The sequence below is a fragment of the Ascaphus truei genome, chromosome 2, assembly GCF_040206685.1.
Source record: "Ascaphus truei isolate aAscTru1 chromosome 2, aAscTru1.hap1, whole genome shotgun sequence".
NCBI classification, from domain to species: domain Eukaryota; kingdom Metazoa; phylum Chordata; class Amphibia; order Anura; family Ascaphidae; genus Ascaphus; species Ascaphus truei.
The window spans coordinates 403254956-403273207 of record NC_134484.1 but is presented as its reverse complement, the minus strand read 5'-3'; the positions used below and the strand labels follow the sequence as shown (position 1 = coordinate 403273207).

Below are 18252 nucleotides of genomic sequence, written 5' to 3'. Positions count from 1 at the left end.
TTGGCGACTAGGTCATAAAATTGTGGTAATAAGAGGTGATAAAACATTTTTTTTACCAACTGCAATATTAACTTCGTTGTAACAGGGTTTCATGTATCTGGATCTGAATACTAAATTAGTCTCTATGCTGTCACTATTTTAGGACTGGACATTAAAAACGCCTGCTGACAGATACAGGATGTGGGTACAGAGAGAATTCCTTGGAGAATAGCCAATTTATTGGAAGTGTCCATGTAAGGACGATATACGTGTTATGTTTCTTTTCACTATTGCTATATTACTTTCTCGATGTGACATCGCAAGGGCTCAGGCAATTAATAGAAGAACAGTAAGAGGGCAGGGTTAATTCTGTAACTTCTATACTCTGTGAATAATGTTGAAGTGACAGAGTCAGTTAAAAGGAAAGTTGGAGGCATAAGTATCAGGTAACAGGTAAGTAAACAGAATAGGAATGTGACTGTGGGCATCAATAATGGATTGTGTTGCAGCAGAATTACAGCAAAGAAAATATGCGTTGGGTGGGTCCAATCTGAATTTTCACATGGATTCTTTGCTGCAGGGCTTGGATAAGTGAAGTTTCAGTATGTGTGGGCGGCAAGTTAAATGTATGTGCAGGGAGTGTAGCTGACTGTAATGTTTATAGGTGGGAAGGATTGCTGAAAATGGTTAATATGGGGAGAGATTAAAGCTTTTGTGCCAAACAATTGTCCCCTCTAATTGTGAGGATTTATAACATGGGTGTGTTTGTCTTTATATACTAGAGAGGACTGTTTACTTGTGCAGAGGTATCAGGATGCATTATGGGATTTATTGGATGCACTGCTTTCAGAATATTTTTGGGACAACAGAGAAAATGAAACCACACTTAAAAATATAGAGCATTCTCTCTTTTTTAAAAATGTTTTTCCAGTTGTGAAAAGACTTAATTCTTTGTGACTTCTATGACAGAAAATGCTATTTTTTTTAATAGTGGGGAAAATATGATGAATTTCCAAGCAGTTTGGATTGCTATGTACATTGAATATTTGTGCCCTGGACAGTGGTCCCAGCTACCCGCCCCCCACCCTCCTATCGGCGGCAGTCCTGGGTGTCAAAAAGTACAAGTATTTATATTCTAGCAGCTAACAAGTACTTATTGCATAAAGCAATATATTTTAGAGATCCGTTGCATGGGTGAGAGGCAAGACGGTAATGCAGGGGATTTGTTTTTGTCTTTGTGGATGTAAAAAACAAAGAGACAAAGAATATTGTAAAAGAGACAATAACAATGGGAATGAAATGGAAGATACAAATACAGCTCAACCCCGTTATAACGCGATCCGTTACAACGCGAATCCGCTTATAAGGCGATGCAAGCGTGGCTCCCAATTTTCATATTTATGAATACTTTACAACACGATTATTGGTATCTTAAATACTTTATTGTACAATGCATACCATTGTACATTATTTCCAACGCTTATAGCGCGATGTGATTCTTTGGACCCCAAGCACAGCGTTATAAGGGGGTTGAGCTGTAGGTAGAGAAAGGAAGAGGTGGAGGAAAGAGACTAGCAACTAAACACGACACGACATTTAGGGAAAATCTAATCACACTATTATAAAACAGGTTCTTGATTATTTTGTAATAGGTTTCACCCTTTCAATAGTTGCCAGTAAAATGTACGTGAGCTCAGGAATACCTGAGACTTAGCTTGCTTGCACATGTATAGCTCTTTGGCATTGTTCAACTTTACAATATAGCAGTTTCAATATACTGTACACTATTTACCAAACATTCGGTATGCATACAGTATTTGCCCTTACACATGTTGATTAGTCAACATCTAATCTTACTATTGCAGACTGATAGGGGCAAATAAAAATTGTGAACAAAAATGCAAGAATGACACCTGATGAAAGATAAAAGTATTGCTTACAAACAGCTAGGCAAGTTATTCAAGACCTGTTCATGTTTGCAATGCACATGGAACTTTCATGAGAGTGGCAAGAAAGGTATCAAGCCATCTAATTCATGAAGGTTTGTGTTGTAAGGGAATAAAGGGGATTTCATTTTTTATTTTTATACAATCAATATTAAGATACCAGAAACTGGTTCTTCAACTGGAATCCATTTCTTAGATGACTGTAAGACTCCTTGTTTATTTATTTATAAAATGTTTTACCAGGAAGTAATACATTGAGAGCTACCTCTCGTTTGCAAGTATATCCTGGGCACAGAGTTATGATGACAGATACATGGTTACAAATACATAGTTACATTAAGTGAACAGGGTTATACATTATGTATAAAGACATTGCATGAACTGTTCAACATATTTTATCTTTTTGGAGTATGAAACAGTTACAGACCAGATTACAATGTGAGACAGCTTTAGTTTTGAAAGAACTTAGACTGGTGGTGTCTTTGAGAGTCTCAGGTAGATTGTTCCAGGTGTGATGTGCACGGTAAGAGAAGGAGGAGCGGCCGGATACTTCGTTGAACTTTGAGAACATGAGCAGTCATTTGAACTCAGATCTCAGGTGATAAGGGCAGCATGTGGTAGGGGTGAGGAGCTTGTTCAGATAGGTGGGTAGCTTGCCCAGAAATTATTTGAAGGCAAGATAGGAAAGATGAACTTTGCGCCTAGACTCATGTGATGACCAATCTAATTCTTTGAGAATTTCGCAATGATTGTATTGTATTGTATTGTATGTCTTTATTTATATAGTGCCATTAATGTACATAGCGCTTCACAGTAGTAATACATGTGGTAATAAAATAAATAACAGATAATATAAATAACAGAGCGTGGGAATAAGTGCTTCAAACATAAAAGTAACATTAAGGAAGAGGAGTCCCTGCCCCGAGGAGCTTACAGTCTAATTGTTAGGTAGGGAGAACATACAGAGACAGTAGGAGGGAGTTCTGGTAAGTGCGTCTGCAGGGGGCCAAGCTTTATGTATCGTGTGTTCAGAATGTCCACAGTGCTATTCATATGCTTCTTTAAGCAAGTGTGTCTTAAGGTGGGTCTTAAAGGTGGATAGAGAGGGTGCTAGTCGGGTACTGAGGGGAAGGGCATTCCAGAGGTGTGGGGCAGTCAGTGAAAAAGGTTTAAGGCGGGACAGGGCTTTAGATACAAAAGGGGCAGAAAGAAGACATCCTTGAGAAGAACGCAAGAGTCTGGATGGTGCATAACGAGAAATTAGGGCTGAGATGTAAGGAGGGCAGAAGAGTGTAAAGCTTTAAAAGTGAGTAGAAGAATGGAGTGTGAGATGCGGGATTTGATCGGAAGCCAGGAGAGGGATTTCATGAGGGGAGATGCTGAGACAGATCTAGGAAAGAGTAGAGTGATTCTGGCAGCAGCGTTTAGGATAGATTTTAGGGGAGACAGGTGAGAGGCAGGAAGGCCGGACAGCAGGAGGTTACAGTAATCAAGACGGGAGAGAATGAGGGCCTGAGTCAGAGTTTTAGCAGTCGAGCAACAGAGGAAAGGGCGTATCTTTGTTATATTGCGGAGGAAAAAGCGACAGGTTTTAGAAATGTTTTGAATGTGAGGGGCGAATGTGAGAGAGGAGTCAAGTGTGACCCCTAGGCAGCATGCTTGGGCTACTGGGTGAATGATCGTAGTTCCAACAGTAATGTGGAAGGAGGTAGTAGGGCCAGGTTTGGGAGGAAGTATGAGGAGCTCTGTTTTCGCCATGTTGAGTTTAAGGCGACGGAGGGCCATCCAGGATGATATAGCAGAGAGACATTCAGAAACTTTGGTTTGTACAGCAGGTGTAAGGTCAGGTGTTGAAAAGTATATTTGTGTGTCGTCAGCATAGAGGTGATAATTAAACCCAAAAGATGTTATTAGGTCACCTAGAGAGAGTGTGTACAGAGAAAAGAGAAGAGGTCCCAGGACAGAGCCCTGGGGTACCCCCACAGAGAGATCAATAGAGGAGGAGGAGGTGTTAGCAGAAGAGAAACTGAAAGTACGATAGGAGAGGTAGGATGAGATCCAGGATAGTGCTTTGTTCCGAATTCCAAGAGTATGGAGAATGTGAAGGAGAAGAGGGTGGTCCACGGTGTCAAATGCTGCAGAGAGGTCAAGTAATAGGAGCAGAGTGTAATGACCTCTGTCTTTGGCAGCATGGAGGTCGTCAGTTATTTTAGTGAGGGCTGTTTCCGTGGAGTGAGCCAGATTGTAGAGGGTCTAGTAGAGAATAGGTGTTGAGAAAATGGAGCAAGCGAGAGAATACAAGACGTTCAAGGCGTTTAGTGGCAAAAGGCAGGAGGGATATAGGTCGATAGTTAGAAAGACAGGTAGGGTCAAGCTTGCTGTTCTTGAGTAATGGTATGACTGTTGCATGTTTGAAGGAGGATGGAAAGGTTCCAGAGCAGAGGGAGGAGTTAAAAATGTGTGTGAGCGTAGGGATTATAGTAGGAGCAAGAGGTTTTAGGAGATGGGAGGGAATGGGGTCAGGAGAGCATGTGGTAGAGGGAGAAGAGGCGATCAACAGTGACACATCCTCCTCTGAGACAGTGGAAAAAGAGTCAAGGAAGGCAGGAGGAGAGTTAGGAAGAGGTGTAGGATGGGAGGAAGAAACAGAGGGGATGTTCTGCCGTATGGATTCCAGCTTTTCCTTAAAATAGTCAGCAAAATCCTGAGCGGAGATGGAGGAAGGAGAGGCAGCTGAGGGTGATTTGAGTAGAGTATCAAAGACAGAGAACAGTCGGCGTGGGTTAGACTTGTGCATTTTGATTAGAGAAGAAAAGTAGGCTTGTTTAGCTTGCAAGAGGGCAGAGTTGAAATAGGATAGCATAAATTTGTAGTGAACGAAGTCTACGAGAGTATGAGATTTCCTCCAGAGGCGTTCAGAGGAACGAGTGGAGGAACGCAGCATGCGCGTGTGGGAATTTAGCCAGGGTCTAGGGTTAGAAGGGTGAGTGCGGCAGAGAGAAGTGGGGCATGTAGATCAAGAGAGGACAAGGCAGAGTTGTAGTTCCTGACCAGGTTGTCAGGGTCTGTAGCAGAGCTGAGAGAGGAGAGGGAGGAGCGTAAAGTGGACTCAAAGTCAGGTAGGTGAATAGAGCGCAGGTTTCTGCAGAACCGGGGGGTAGATGGAGGTGGAGAAGGGGAGAAGCGAGATAGAGAGAATGAGATGAGGTGATGGTCAGAGAGAGGAAAAGGGGAAATGGAGAAATCAGAGAGAGAGAAGTTTTTAGTGAAAACCAGGTCTAAGTAGTGGCCATCCTTGTGGGTGCTGGCTGCAGTCCACTGTTGAAGGCCAAAAGAAGAGGTTAGAGAAAGAAAGCGGGAGGCCCAAGGGAGAGAGGGGTCATCAATGTGGCAATTGAAGTCCCCAAGGAGAAGAACAGGGGAGTCTGAGGAGAGGAAGACAGAGAGCCAGGATTCACAGTGAGAGAGAAATGCAGAAGGGGGATGAGTAGAGGTAGGTGGACGATAGATGACCGCCACATGGACAGGGAGAGGAGAGAAAATCTGGACAGTGTGAGCCTCAAAGGAGGGAAAAGCAAGAGATGGAGGAATAGTAAGGGTTCGGTAACGGCAGAGAGAGGAGAGCAGGAGCCCCACGCCTCCACCCCTGCCACCATTGCGCAGAGTGTGGGAGAAGGAAAGGCCACCATAAGAGAGGGCAGATTCCAGAGCAGAGTCAGACTGAGTGAGCCAGGTCTCAGTTATAGCAAATAAGAGCAGAGAGAGAGAGAGAAAGAAGTATGTACAGAAAGGAACTTGTTAGAAAGGGAGCGAGCATTCCAAAGGGCACAGGAGAAAGGGAGAGAGGAGGGAGGGTGGCAGGGGATGGGTATGAGGTTGGAGGGGTTGACACCAGAGGGAGTAGAGTTTGCAATTGGCAGGCGAGGACGAGCGCATGTAGGAATAGGGCAGGGACCAGGATTGGGAGAGATATCCCCAGAAGCAAGGAGGAGAAGCATGGAAAGAAAGAGAATGTGTGAGGATGATTTGTAGGGGTGTTTTTTAGTGCAGGTGATATAGCTGTGTGGTATCAGAGGGCGTAGGTAAGAAAGGAGTTCATGTGAACAGAGAAGTGATGAAGGAAGGAGAGATGGAGATATATGAATAGAGTTAGAGACATAATGAGGCTGGTAAAAAGAAGTGCATAATTTGAGAAGAAGTGAAGTCACAGCAAATATAAATGGTAAAGGTAGCATCACAGTAGTAATGATGCAGTCTGGGATAGATGATATCCTCCTTTCCAGCGTAGTTCAAATGCAGGAATGAGGGCCAATAGGTGTTGTCCACTTCTTCACTTCTTTGAACTTCCTTTTAAACATGAGTTGTTCAGTAGTCCTGCCACTTATAATGTGCCACTTGGACATGTGCTGCATGTAGACTAAAGCTGTTCTACCTGGGTTTATATGGGCCTAAACAGTCACCTGACAGTTAGGTTCTGTCTGCTAAATTAGCACATCTGAGGCACATTCAAACAGATGGTTTTCTACACAGGGTGTTCCCTGCCTAGGTGGCAACACTTAATTTGATTAGGGGTAGATAGAAAACAGCATTCAAACATGTTTTTACCTAGCATTGTCACTTGCATATACTGTACTATAATACACACAGCAAAGGCTTCAATGACAGGATTTAGAGATGGTTTTTACCTAGCATTGTATCTTGCATATACTGTACTATAGGGGCTACTAATAGGGGCTAAGATGGTATTGGCGCTGAATCTGATCTAAAGCTCAGTCACTGGTAGCTTTAGAAGTTTAGCCTTGGTCCCAAATACCATTGTTACAGTCGTCTGTTTAAAAACAGTTTGTTTTGGGAAATCAATTTTCAAGACATCGCAGGTGATATCCAATAGGTTGGAGTTAGCGTCTGAGATAAGATACATGTTAGGATCTACCTGATACTGTAGGTAGGAATGAAACCAGTTTAAAGCATGTTTCCCTATTCCAGAACACTGAAGTTTGTTTAGCAAGATAACATGATCAACAGCATCACTGCTAAATGTAGGAATATTGCACCAGTAAGTTGTCCCAGTTCCATTCTACACTGGATCTCATTGTAAACTTTTAGAAGGGTAGTTACTGTGGAGGGTTTGGGGTGAAATCCAGATTGGAATTGGCCAGGGAAATTGTCTTGGTATAGTAGAAGCGTGCTTACGTGTCTGAATGCTGGGGTATGCTTCTACCCGGCCGCCCTCCAGTGCCGTTCTTGCTCTGCTCACATGATTTCTTCTGCAACCGGTTGCCATCCTTCTCCCCCGATGGCAGCTGTCCTTCCACCACCCACTGTCCTTCTCTGCAGGCTGCCGTCCTCCTTCTCTCCCTCCGCCACCAGCTGCGGTCCTCTGCAGGCTGCCATCCATCTCTCCTTCTTCCACCACCTGTTGTCTTCGGCCGGTTGATGACCTCAGCAAAGAAGCTAAAGGATAGGCCAATCACCATAACTTAACTCAGTATTATGGCTGGCCTATCCTTTAGCTTCTTTGCATACCCAGTTAATCAACCCCACACTGATGAGACCCATTAAGGTCGAAACAGCTGTCTGTGGGTGGTTTTCTGGGTATGCACCTTAACCCTGGCTGTGCTCAAAGCTGTGACCATGCAGCAAGCTTAAGCCTATAGGGAACCATGTTAAAAATGGTTTTTAAAGCAAAAAGTGGCACTGTGTGCTCATTTGCATGTCATTTCCCAGAATCCCTTGCTGCAGTGGAAGTGCTGTGTGCTGGGTGATAATGGGGAAAAGCGGGGTTGCAGACCTGCCTAAGACATGCAGATGAGCATACAGTTGTATTTACATTTGCATATATATATATAACACAGGATGTGTGTAAATATACATACACTGTCTGGTTCCATCAAGGTTGTCACTCCTTTGTCGCCTGTTTGTCTAAGTCTCTATTACATACAGTAACAATAGAAAAGTCTCTTAAACCTCCTCTGTTAATTCCCAGAGTAGCTGCCAGCATTCACCTTGTTATAATATCTCACATTCTTTGCATATTTATTGTAAAGAGATACCATCTCTCTTCAATACTGTATATGTGCCTTATATTTCTGCCGTAACTGATGAAGAAACCTGTGTGGTTTGAAAGTGTGTAAATTATCAACTATCTATGCCGAATAAAATGTATCATACTACCTCCTCCTTCTCCCTCGTTTGCTTCTTTACTACATATCTGTTTCTTTAGTATCCTGAAAAATACCATTGTTAATCCTCTGTGTTGTCACTGCTGGTGTTTTCCCATTCCAGAAGGTGTCTAATGGCAGAAGAATATGGCTTAGTTGCAGTTGTTCACTGCCTTCTATCAGTGCACATACTGTACAATGTTACTATCAGGGTGAAATAGACAAACTCTAACATCGTTTCTGCCAAGCACTTTTACCGTCTGCAGCGCCTGCATGATAAAGGAGGCTCCGGAATCTTTGTCAAATCTAGTGTTTGACAAGTTATACATAACACGACAATGTGACCAAAGTGATCACAAGTACTCCCTGCAGCATGCACTCATTGTGAGAGGAAAAAGGCATAATAGATAGAAATGAGATGCCAATATCCCTAAGGTTTGATCAGGTAGTATAACTTCCCAGTGGCAACTAGAGATGGGTGAACGAGTCCAAATCCGTTCCCTGGAATTCCATGGATTGTTTAGGTCAAATCTGTCTGCGGATTGGGTACTAATCCTATTCTAATTCCTGGCCAATTTCCTTCTTCCATGAGATCATGTATATCTCTTTTTTGGTGCCATCAATCAAGAAAAGGTTTTGGTAAATTGTCAAGGTTAATTTAGTTTGATCAAGGGGATGTCAGTATAGGTGCTCAAAGAAAGTGCTATAGGGAATGTCTTTCACCACAAAGTCCTTATTTATATAGTTCCTGACATTTGTAGAAGTTGGACCTGGGAATGTTAGTCTTTTCGCATATGGCAGAAAAGGACTTAAGAGAAAACTCTGCCACCATATGTTGAACAATTCCATTGTTAGCCCAGTTGGAAAAGGAATTGCTTTTCACACAAAGAGGGAAGTCAGGGTTGGCCCTCAAGGGGTTATCAGGGAAGGGGAGGAAGTCAATTTAGCTTTGGTCCAAGTACGATCCCATGTCATGCATGAGTGTAGCAGGGCCAGAAATGTCTTATGTGCTGGAGGCCTATGCTGTTTTTTGAGCCAGAGAAGGTCTGACACCATCCAGAAATGCCCCCTTGGTATCGACCCACCTCTCTACCCCACCACGTACATGCCACATTACCAACTGACCAAGTTGTGCTGCTTGAATAGTAGTGAAGAATGGAATGTACAGTAGCCCCAGTCCACTCTGCAACCTTAAACAGAAATGTATTTTCCTATTGACTCTAGGATGGCCATTACACTATATACATTTAGTGACCGCATCCTGAATTCCCTTTATATCTTTATCTCACACTGGTAGTAGTGTATGAATATAATATAATATACGTTGCAATATGTTTATTTTGATCGCATTTATGCGCCCTATCCATGATATCAGGAACCCCACCCAAGCCCTCATATCTCTAATAGCCTGCTTAACAGGGAAGGATAGTTGGCATCATACAAGCTACAATATTTCTTAGTAAGCTTAACCACAAGAGACTTGTTTACACCACTTAAAGTAAGAATTCATATTCAATAGCTTGAGACTATGTGATGGGAAATTGATGTACAGGGCTTCCAGCTTGCAGTCTTACAACCTACAGAGGGGCCATACCATGATGGGGTTGTAAGGCTTAAAAGACTTTGGCCAAAGAATTAAACTTAATGATCCTTGCTTATAAGAAGATAAACATATAAGTATTTAACTATATAATATGTCAAGCTGGATATAGCACTAAGCTAGAGAAGCATCCAAAACTTTGCAGGTCACATATGAGTTTGGGCAAATAAATCAGGTGTCTAGTGAACATTAATAAAATGTTGTCTTCAAAAAGAGATAATTTGTATTCCCTCTGACAAAGGAGACAACCGGAAATGTTGGGATTCGAGCGGACAAGATTACTCAAGGGCTCAATTGATGGCGCAAATAACAGGGGAAATAAGGGGCAACCCTGTCTGGTTTTGTTGAGAATGAGAGGATAACTAGATGTCATATTGTTCCTTTTTATTGTGGCTGAGGGGTGCATATATAGAGCTCTTACCCCCTCCAGCAGCCTGGGACCAAAGCCAATGCAAGCTTGCAATGTGGCAAACATGAAGCCCCTTTGGAGTCTATCAAAGGCTTTTTCTGCGTCTAAAGCCAAAACCATCAAAGGAAGGATTTAATTTGCACAAATTGTATGATGTCAACCAACCTTCTTGTGTTATCGGACATTTAAACATTGCATGGGGATACCTGCACCTGATAACGGGGCCTGTAACTCGGGAAGCAGGAGGTCCCCGGACTTGAAATCAATGCTGTCCATCTCAGGAGACCCCCTGCTCCAGCACACTAGTATTCAAATTAAAATAAAAAAAGCTAGCCGCTAAGGCAATGAAGGGGTTAAACCTGAATAGTCTGTTTATTAGGAGTAAAGGGGGTGGATGAAGGCGGTAGTTGCCCCAGGGTGGGTGCTTAGGCCTGCCGGGAAGGTAGCGGGAAGAGTTAACCCCTTCACTACCATAGCAATGAGAACCGCTATGGTAATGAAGGGATCAACCACTCCCGCTACCCACCCGAGGCCTAACCACCCACCCTTGAGCATCTACCCCCTTCACCCAATCCCTCTACCCCCAACAAACAGTAAGAAACACAACGACCCTAACACCTCTTCTACCCCCAACAACCCCCCACCCCAAACACACAGTACAGTGATAGGCAAAATTACTATTATCCATATATGGATAATAGCTCATTTGCCCATTCAAAATAAAACATTATTCAGCCAGCTTAAAGTAAATAAAACTTCTACTTACCCCTGCCAGGATGAAGGTCGTCCTCATCACCATCATTTGCGTCCTTGTCCTCCATTGGCAGGAACAGTACAATAAAAAAATACAATCTAATGGCCCTTAGCCCCTTAATCACCTTAGCGGTTAGTAACTGCTAAAGTAATTAAGGTGTTAACCCTCCACTACCCACCCGGATGGCCTAACCACCCACCCCAGGGCAACTACCCCACCTTCTACTTATTGATTGGCACAGAAGTAAATTATGTACATATAATATGGGCATGATAAGCCACTATTGCAGTCTATAGGCAAACCTAACAAATTTTAAATCACCAAAAATAAACAACAATCAAAAAAGCCAATCACTAAAAATAAACTATTATAAACTAATCAATCACCAAAAAGAATCCAAGAATTATACTAATCAATCACCAAAAAAATAAGAATTAAACTAAGCAAACACCAAATAAACCAAGAATTAAACTAATCAATCACCAAAAAAATAAGAATTAAACTAAGCATTCAACAAAAATAAGCCAGAATACAAAAAACAATCACACAAAATAAACAAGAATAAAAATAACAATCAACAAAAATACATATGAATGAAATAAAAACAAGCATTTATCAAAAAATGCGTTGCTTATCACTGTATTTAAGGGGGCATTGATAAATACATTGGCAGTCAATGGGCACACAAAAAAATAAAAATTAAAAAATATAATCAAAATCTGATAAATAAAAATGACATACATTCAATGTTTTTCTTACCTTTAGATGTCTTCACCCTTCGATTCCCAATGTATCAGGAAGCTCTCGATCCGCGACGCAATGATCCTCAGCTTCAGGTAAATTCTGTTCTTCTTTCTTCAATCTTCTTTACTTGTAATCCATAGTAATCCATTGGGAGATGTTGTCTCGTCATCTTCTTAAACTAAAATGAGACGGGATAGGCCTTATATAAGGCCTTTGACATCATATTTTAGTGTCAGATGGTTCAGCTCCAATCCGATTGGATGTGTACCATGTGACAGACTTTTTATTTTATTTTTAAGGCGGTGACGCCATCTCCAAGGGAGGTACGTCACATCCTTAAAACCACATGGCTGCCATCGCATAGTACTAGAACAAATCGGATTGTCCACAATCCGATTAGTTGAAGTACCATGTGACATGTTCCATTTTTTTAAAAGGATATGGCATCATCTTAAAGGGATGATATCACATCCTTTTAAAAAAATGGCTGCCATCACTTAGTACTGGAACCAATAGGATTGTGAGTGTACCACGTGGTATATTTCAAAATCTGATTGGTGCCAGTACCATGTGATGGCAACAATTAAAAAAAAAAAAAGGAAGTGACATCATCCCTTTAAGATGATGTCATATCCTTTAAAAAAAAAATGGAACATGTCACATGGTACTTCAACCAATCGGATTGTGGACAATCCGATTGGTTCTAGTACTATGTGATGGCAGCCATGTGGTTTTAAGGATGTGACGTACCTCCCTTGGGGTGACGTCATATCCTTAAAAATAAAATAAAAATTTTGTGTCATTGTTTTTATAATTCTGACTTATTTTTGTTGATTGTTTTGTTTAATTTTTTTTGGTGTTTGCTTTTTTTTATTCTTGGTTTATTTGGTGATTGATTAGTTTAATTCTTGTTTTATTTGGTGATTGATTTCTTTATTATGGTTTATTTTTGGTGATTGGGGTTTATTTTTGTTGATTTAAATTTTTTAGGTGTCCTATTGACTGCCAGAGTGGCTTATTATTCCCATATTACATGGGCATGATGTACCACTGTGCCAATCAATGGGTAGAGGATGGGGTAGTTGCCCTGGTGAAGGTGGATAGGCTGCCCGGGTGGGTAACGGGGGAGGGTGTTAACCCCTTAATTACTATAGTGGTTACTATCCACTTATGGGCCATTAGATTGTATTTTTTATTGTTGTGTTTCTGCCAATGGAGAACAAGGACGGGGAAGAAGACGAGGAAGGAAGATTCCCCACATGGACAGAGTTTAGCAACTAGGAACCCCCAAGCTTAAGGCCAGTTGGTTGACCTAGCTGCAATCTTGTTGTCTTCCGATGATGAACATCCACCACAAGCACTTCTGTCTTATCAGGATTCAACCTCAACCAGCAGGCACTCATGCCCTCTAGTAGCTCAGATAAACATCTATTGATGATTGATAATGGTGCAAAGGACAAGTAGAGATGAGCTTCCTCGGCATAGCAGTGAAAAGCCAGGCACTGCCGTTTGATTATGTCACCTAGTGGCGGCATGTACATTGCAAACAACATAGGAGCTAGGATAGAACCCTGTGGTACTTTACATTACAGGGGCACTGGTGCAGAGGAGTATACTCCTGAAGATAGTTTCTGTGACCTGCCATTAAGAAAAGATCTGAACAAGCTGAGAACTGTACCACGAGTCCGCAGAAATCATTGAGGCGCTCCATTAAGATCCCATGGTCCACGGTATCAGATGCTGTAGAGAGGTCAAGGAGTGCTAAGATAGAAAAGTCACCTGTGTCTCTCGACACCAGGAGATAATTTAGCACAAAAACCAGAGCTGTTTCAATACGAGCCGTCTTCTGAAACCTGACTGGAATGGGTCATAAATATCATTGATTGATAGACACATTTCCAGTTGGGTTGCAACCACTTTCTCAATAAACTTTCCTAGGAATGGAAGTTTTGATACAGGCCTGTAATTAGCCATGCAGTCCAGATCAAATAAAGACTTTTTAAGAAGAGGGTTGATGACTGTTTTCTTCAGCAGTTCTGCAAAGATCCCTGTGTGCAAAGAGCACAGGACTATTTTGGCAAACACCGGGCAGATTACATCAACACAGCCTAACAGAAGGCGTGTTGGGACAGGGTTCAAATCACAGGTAGTGGGACGCAACCCCTGGATTGTTTACGCAATTTCTTGTACATCCAGGTGGTCAAAGCTAGTCCATAAATCCAGAGAACCTGCATTTTCATAAATGGAAAGCCTGACACTCATTAAATAGCACTGTCGGGACCCCAGCCCAGGTGGAGGTTACTTTATCAGGGAAGAAGAAAGAAAAATCATCACAACTGGACTGTGAAAAGGCTTCTAGGAGGTACTGGTCTGCAAAGCCTCTCCACAGTGTGGAAGAGCTGAGCTGGTCTATTGTCCGCTGCCTTGATCTCACATGACAGGACTCTTACTTCTTACTGGTAATTGTGGACTAGTATTTGGTAATGTGGTCAATTAGTTTCAGCTTGTCCTCAACCATGCAAGACCTCCGCCAGCACGTTAAAACCTGCTACCCTTCTTCAATTTCCTAATAGAACTGTCAAACCAAGGGGTGTGGTGATGTGAGGTGAGGGGTCGTATGCAAACAGGTAAGATAGTACCCATTGCGGCCCCCAAATATCTATTGATCTAATGGAAAAGAGCAGCGGGATTCATGGAGGCACTCAACATGTCAGAGAAGTTCAGGTTTGCCACAAGGCCCTGGGTAGTCACACCCATCAATGGTCAATACCTTGTCACCTCCACGGGAGAGGGCCAATTGGCAGGGGAGTGGGCGTTGGTTGTGATTGAGAAGAAAAAGGAGTGGTAGCATGACCAGACAACTGGGTCTATTGTTAGGTCAGAAATGTCTAAACCGGTCTTGGAAACAAGATCAAGTTTGTGTCCACTGCTATGGGTAGCAGAGAAAACAAGTTGTGTGAAGCACAGAGCATTCATTGTGTAGAGGAGGTCTTGACCAAATTGAGAGAGTTTATAATCGACCCAGGCATTGAAATCCACAAGATAAGCCATGTGGGGTGCACCAGAACGTCCTAAATAAATACCTTTCCATGTCCAGGGCAGCAACAGATGAGAAGGACTCTAAACCCAACACTTTTAGCACTCTGTGCAGCAATACACAAAAATCGTTGATCTAGCCCCACTGGGAGAGTACTACAGTAAGTTTTAAAGTTGTTTTAAAACAAATTGCTACACCTCCTCCCCTATGCGCCTGTCTTGAGAAGTGAATCGCAGGATAATTTGTTGGGACAGCAGCTTATGAAATGGGGGCTTTGTTTTCATCTATCCAAGTCTCTGTGATACATGTGTAACATGTTTAGTCAAGACTACCTCTCTTCCTCCTGTCACGTAAGTCCTTTGTAGCTACAGGCTGTGATAGGCAATCCTGTGGGCTTTTGACCCCCCTCTTGCTTCTCTCTGAGTGACAGGAGAGGTGTGACTCTTGGTCTGTGAACAGCATATCAGGGTACAGACCTTGAGCCCTCCCTTTCTGGAGCTCAAGGAGGAAGTGCCACATTAGTGTACTGCTAATCCAACCCTCCTAGGGAGTGGAGGTGTGTGGCCGGTCTCCTCTCGACTGGAACAGAGACAGGCTTGTCAGACCCTAATGGGCTGACTGGCAAAGAAAGATCCAGGGCTCTACATTGTAAGAGCCTAGCACCATCCAGAGGCCTGGTATCCTCTGAGACTCCTGCATCCGCTGTGTGTGTAAGAACTGCAGGCACTGCAATAAATCCCTTTGATATACTCCTGCCTGAGTTCCAGTCTGTGGGGCAGGGGTGTGAAACGCTGTGTGTCACTCTGTGCTCACCACAAACCAGGCGGGACCTCGGTGCTGAGGTGGGAATAGATATTACGCCACCTACAGCCACGGGGGCAAGTCTTGAGTGTAGATTGGTCTTGGATTGCCGGGCCGGGGTAGGAGAGGTACGGATAGTAGAATGTACTGTTAGCCAAGTCCGGGGCAGGAGAGGGGGACGTAGTCGTATTACCATAAGCCAAGATCGGGTGCGGAGAGAGTGGGATGGTCATTTGCCGTTGCCAAGGTCAGGTGCGGAGAGAGCGGGATGGTCGTTTGCCGTTGCCAAGTTCAGGTGTGGAGAGAGCGGAGTAGTCAAGAAGGAAGCCGGTTCGGTACACAGGGTCAGGACTGCACAACAAGACAGGACTAGGGAGGCAGAGAGTGATGAGAACAGCAACTGGTTCTATGCTCAGCCAAAGTGCCAGTGGCACAGCTGAGCATAAGTAAGAGAGATAGTCCAATGGCAGAACAGCAGAGTGGAGGTGTGTGCAGAGGAGAGGCTGTGATAGGAGGCAGGGAAGTTTGAGGTGGAAAGGTGTTTGCGTCCTTGTGCGCCTGCGCGCGTGATTTGCACGGGCTGCCGCTTTTGGGGTGGTATGCCTTTAAGAGGCTGGGGCAGGTACGCGCGTGCATGTGCGCCAGAACGTTGACGGACGTTGGGGAAGCCTGCCGGACCTACGGAGGCAAGAGTGGAGACGGCGGCATTGCTGAGCACCGGGACAGGGGAGCGGGGAGCGCACCGAGGGCGGCATGGCTCCCTGAGCCTTACAATACCCCCCACTTCAGGGGCGACCTCCGGGCATCCATGAAACGGTTTGGAGGGATTCCTTTGATGGAATGCTTGAATGAGTCGGGGAACGTGGAGGTGTCGGTGGGGAACCCAAGAGCGTTCCTCTGGTCCGAACCCCTTCCAGTGGACCAGGTACTGCACTCCTCCTCTGGAGATCCTTGAGTCCAAGATGGACAGGACTTCGTACTCCTGCTGACCTTGGATAAGAAGGGGAGGAGGGGGTGAGGTGATCCTGGATAAACGAGGACTCTTAAATGCTTGTTTTAACAGGGATATGTGAAAACCCGGATGGATCCTCATCGAGGATGCAAGACGCAAGCGGTATGCCACCGGGTTGATTCTCCTGACGACGGTAAAGGGACTGAGGAACCTGGGTGCCAACTTCAGTGTGGGAACTTTGAGCCGTATGTTCCTTGAGGAAAGCCACACCCTGTCTCCTGGAGAGAATTCTTGGACCTGGCGCAGATGGCGATCCACCTGGGCTTTTTGCCTTCCAGTAGCCCTTCTCAGGTTCTCCTGGATCTTCCTCTAAAGATTTTGCAGAAGGGTGATGCGGCTGTCTACTGCTGGTACAACCGAGGATTGGGAAGCCGAGGGTAAACGGGAAGGATACAACCCATAATTTATAAAGAAAGGTGAATCCTGAGTGGAGTTGTTGCGTAGGGAGTTGAGAGCAAACTCGACCCATGGTAGAAGATCCACCCAGTTGTCCTGTGTATCGGCTATGAAGCACCATAGGTATTGCTCCAGGGTTTGATTGGCTCTCTTCATCTGCCCATTGGTTTGTGGATGATAACCCGAAGAGAACCGTAATGAGATGCCCAATCTTTGGGAAAAGGTGCGCCAAAATTTAGAAACAAATTGTGATCCTCTGTCAAAGACGATGGTTAACGGCACCCCATGAAGATGGAAGATTTCTTGGACGAAGACATCTGCGAGCCTGGAGGAATTCGGGAGACCCCTCAAGGGAACAAAATGAGTTTGCTTAGAAAAACGGTCAATGATAACAGGGATGGTGCTCATCCCCTTGGAAGTCGGAAGGTCACTATAAAATCCATTGATATGTAATTCAAGGCCGATCTGGGATTGGTAGTGGATGAAGGAGACCCGCTGGTTTGTCCCGAGGCACCTTGTTGCGAGCACATGTGCCACATGCCTTAACAAATTCCTCCACATCCTTAAGCATCTCTGGCCACCAGAAGGTTTGTTGGATGAGGTCATTGGTTCTCCACGTCCCCGGGCGTCCCACTGATTTAGAGGAGTGACACCACTCAAGTGCCTTCTTACGATGTTGAGGTGCGGTGAAGAGCCGTCCCTCCGGGACCTTGAGACCTTTAGGAACCTGTGACTGTTCCGATCGTATCTTGTCCATGACATCAAAGGAGTTGGCAGATACGATATATATTGGATGGGATCACCATCTCTAGCCACTCCTCGGACCTATCCTCCGTGAGGAATTGCCATGACAGGGCATCTGCCTTTAGGTTTTTGGAACCCGGGACGAAGGAAATTATATAATTGAACCGGGTGAAGAATAGAGCCCAGCGAGCCTGTCGGGCGCCCAGTCGACGTGCCCCTTCCAAATAAAGAAGGTTTTTATGATCGGTAAGAATGGTTATGGGGCTTTCAGTACCCTCTAAGAAATACAAATACAAAGATAATGTCCCCGGTGCAAAAAAGATGATGATCACAGTACCATGACAAAAAGACAGTCCTGGATGAAGTGACAGTCCTGATGGTGGAGTGATACACCAACACTTGTAATGAGGTAGATTTTCTTCCAGGTGTAGTTTACCAGATGATGTCTGCAATTACAAATAAACACAGAAACACACCATTGCGCAGTATAAAAACTCTAATGCCCTAACCAGGAGAAGAATATCCCTACTTACAAGATAGACTCTTGTTGATTCAGGGGAGAGAATCTGTTCCAGGCTCTTTTCTTCTTCACCCTGATGTCCACGGACCCCACGTGGTTCCCAGGATGGCTCTCTTCACCCCGATCAGCGTCTTTGCAGGGGCAGCATG

At 44.0% G+C, this 18252-nt stretch overlaps 1 long non-coding RNA gene across 1 annotated transcript in view; it reads left to right on the top strand.

The window, feature by feature from the left end:
* Positions 1–285: 285 nt before the first annotated feature.
* Positions 286–18252, top strand: part of LOC142487665 (uncharacterized) — a 75929-nt gene continuing 57962 nt past the window's right edge. The window contains exons 1-2 of the long non-coding RNA XR_012799281.1: positions 286–432; positions 11615–11685. This is a non-coding gene — a long non-coding RNA (uncharacterized LOC142487665). The remainder of the gene's footprint in view (positions 433–11614; positions 11686–18252) is intronic.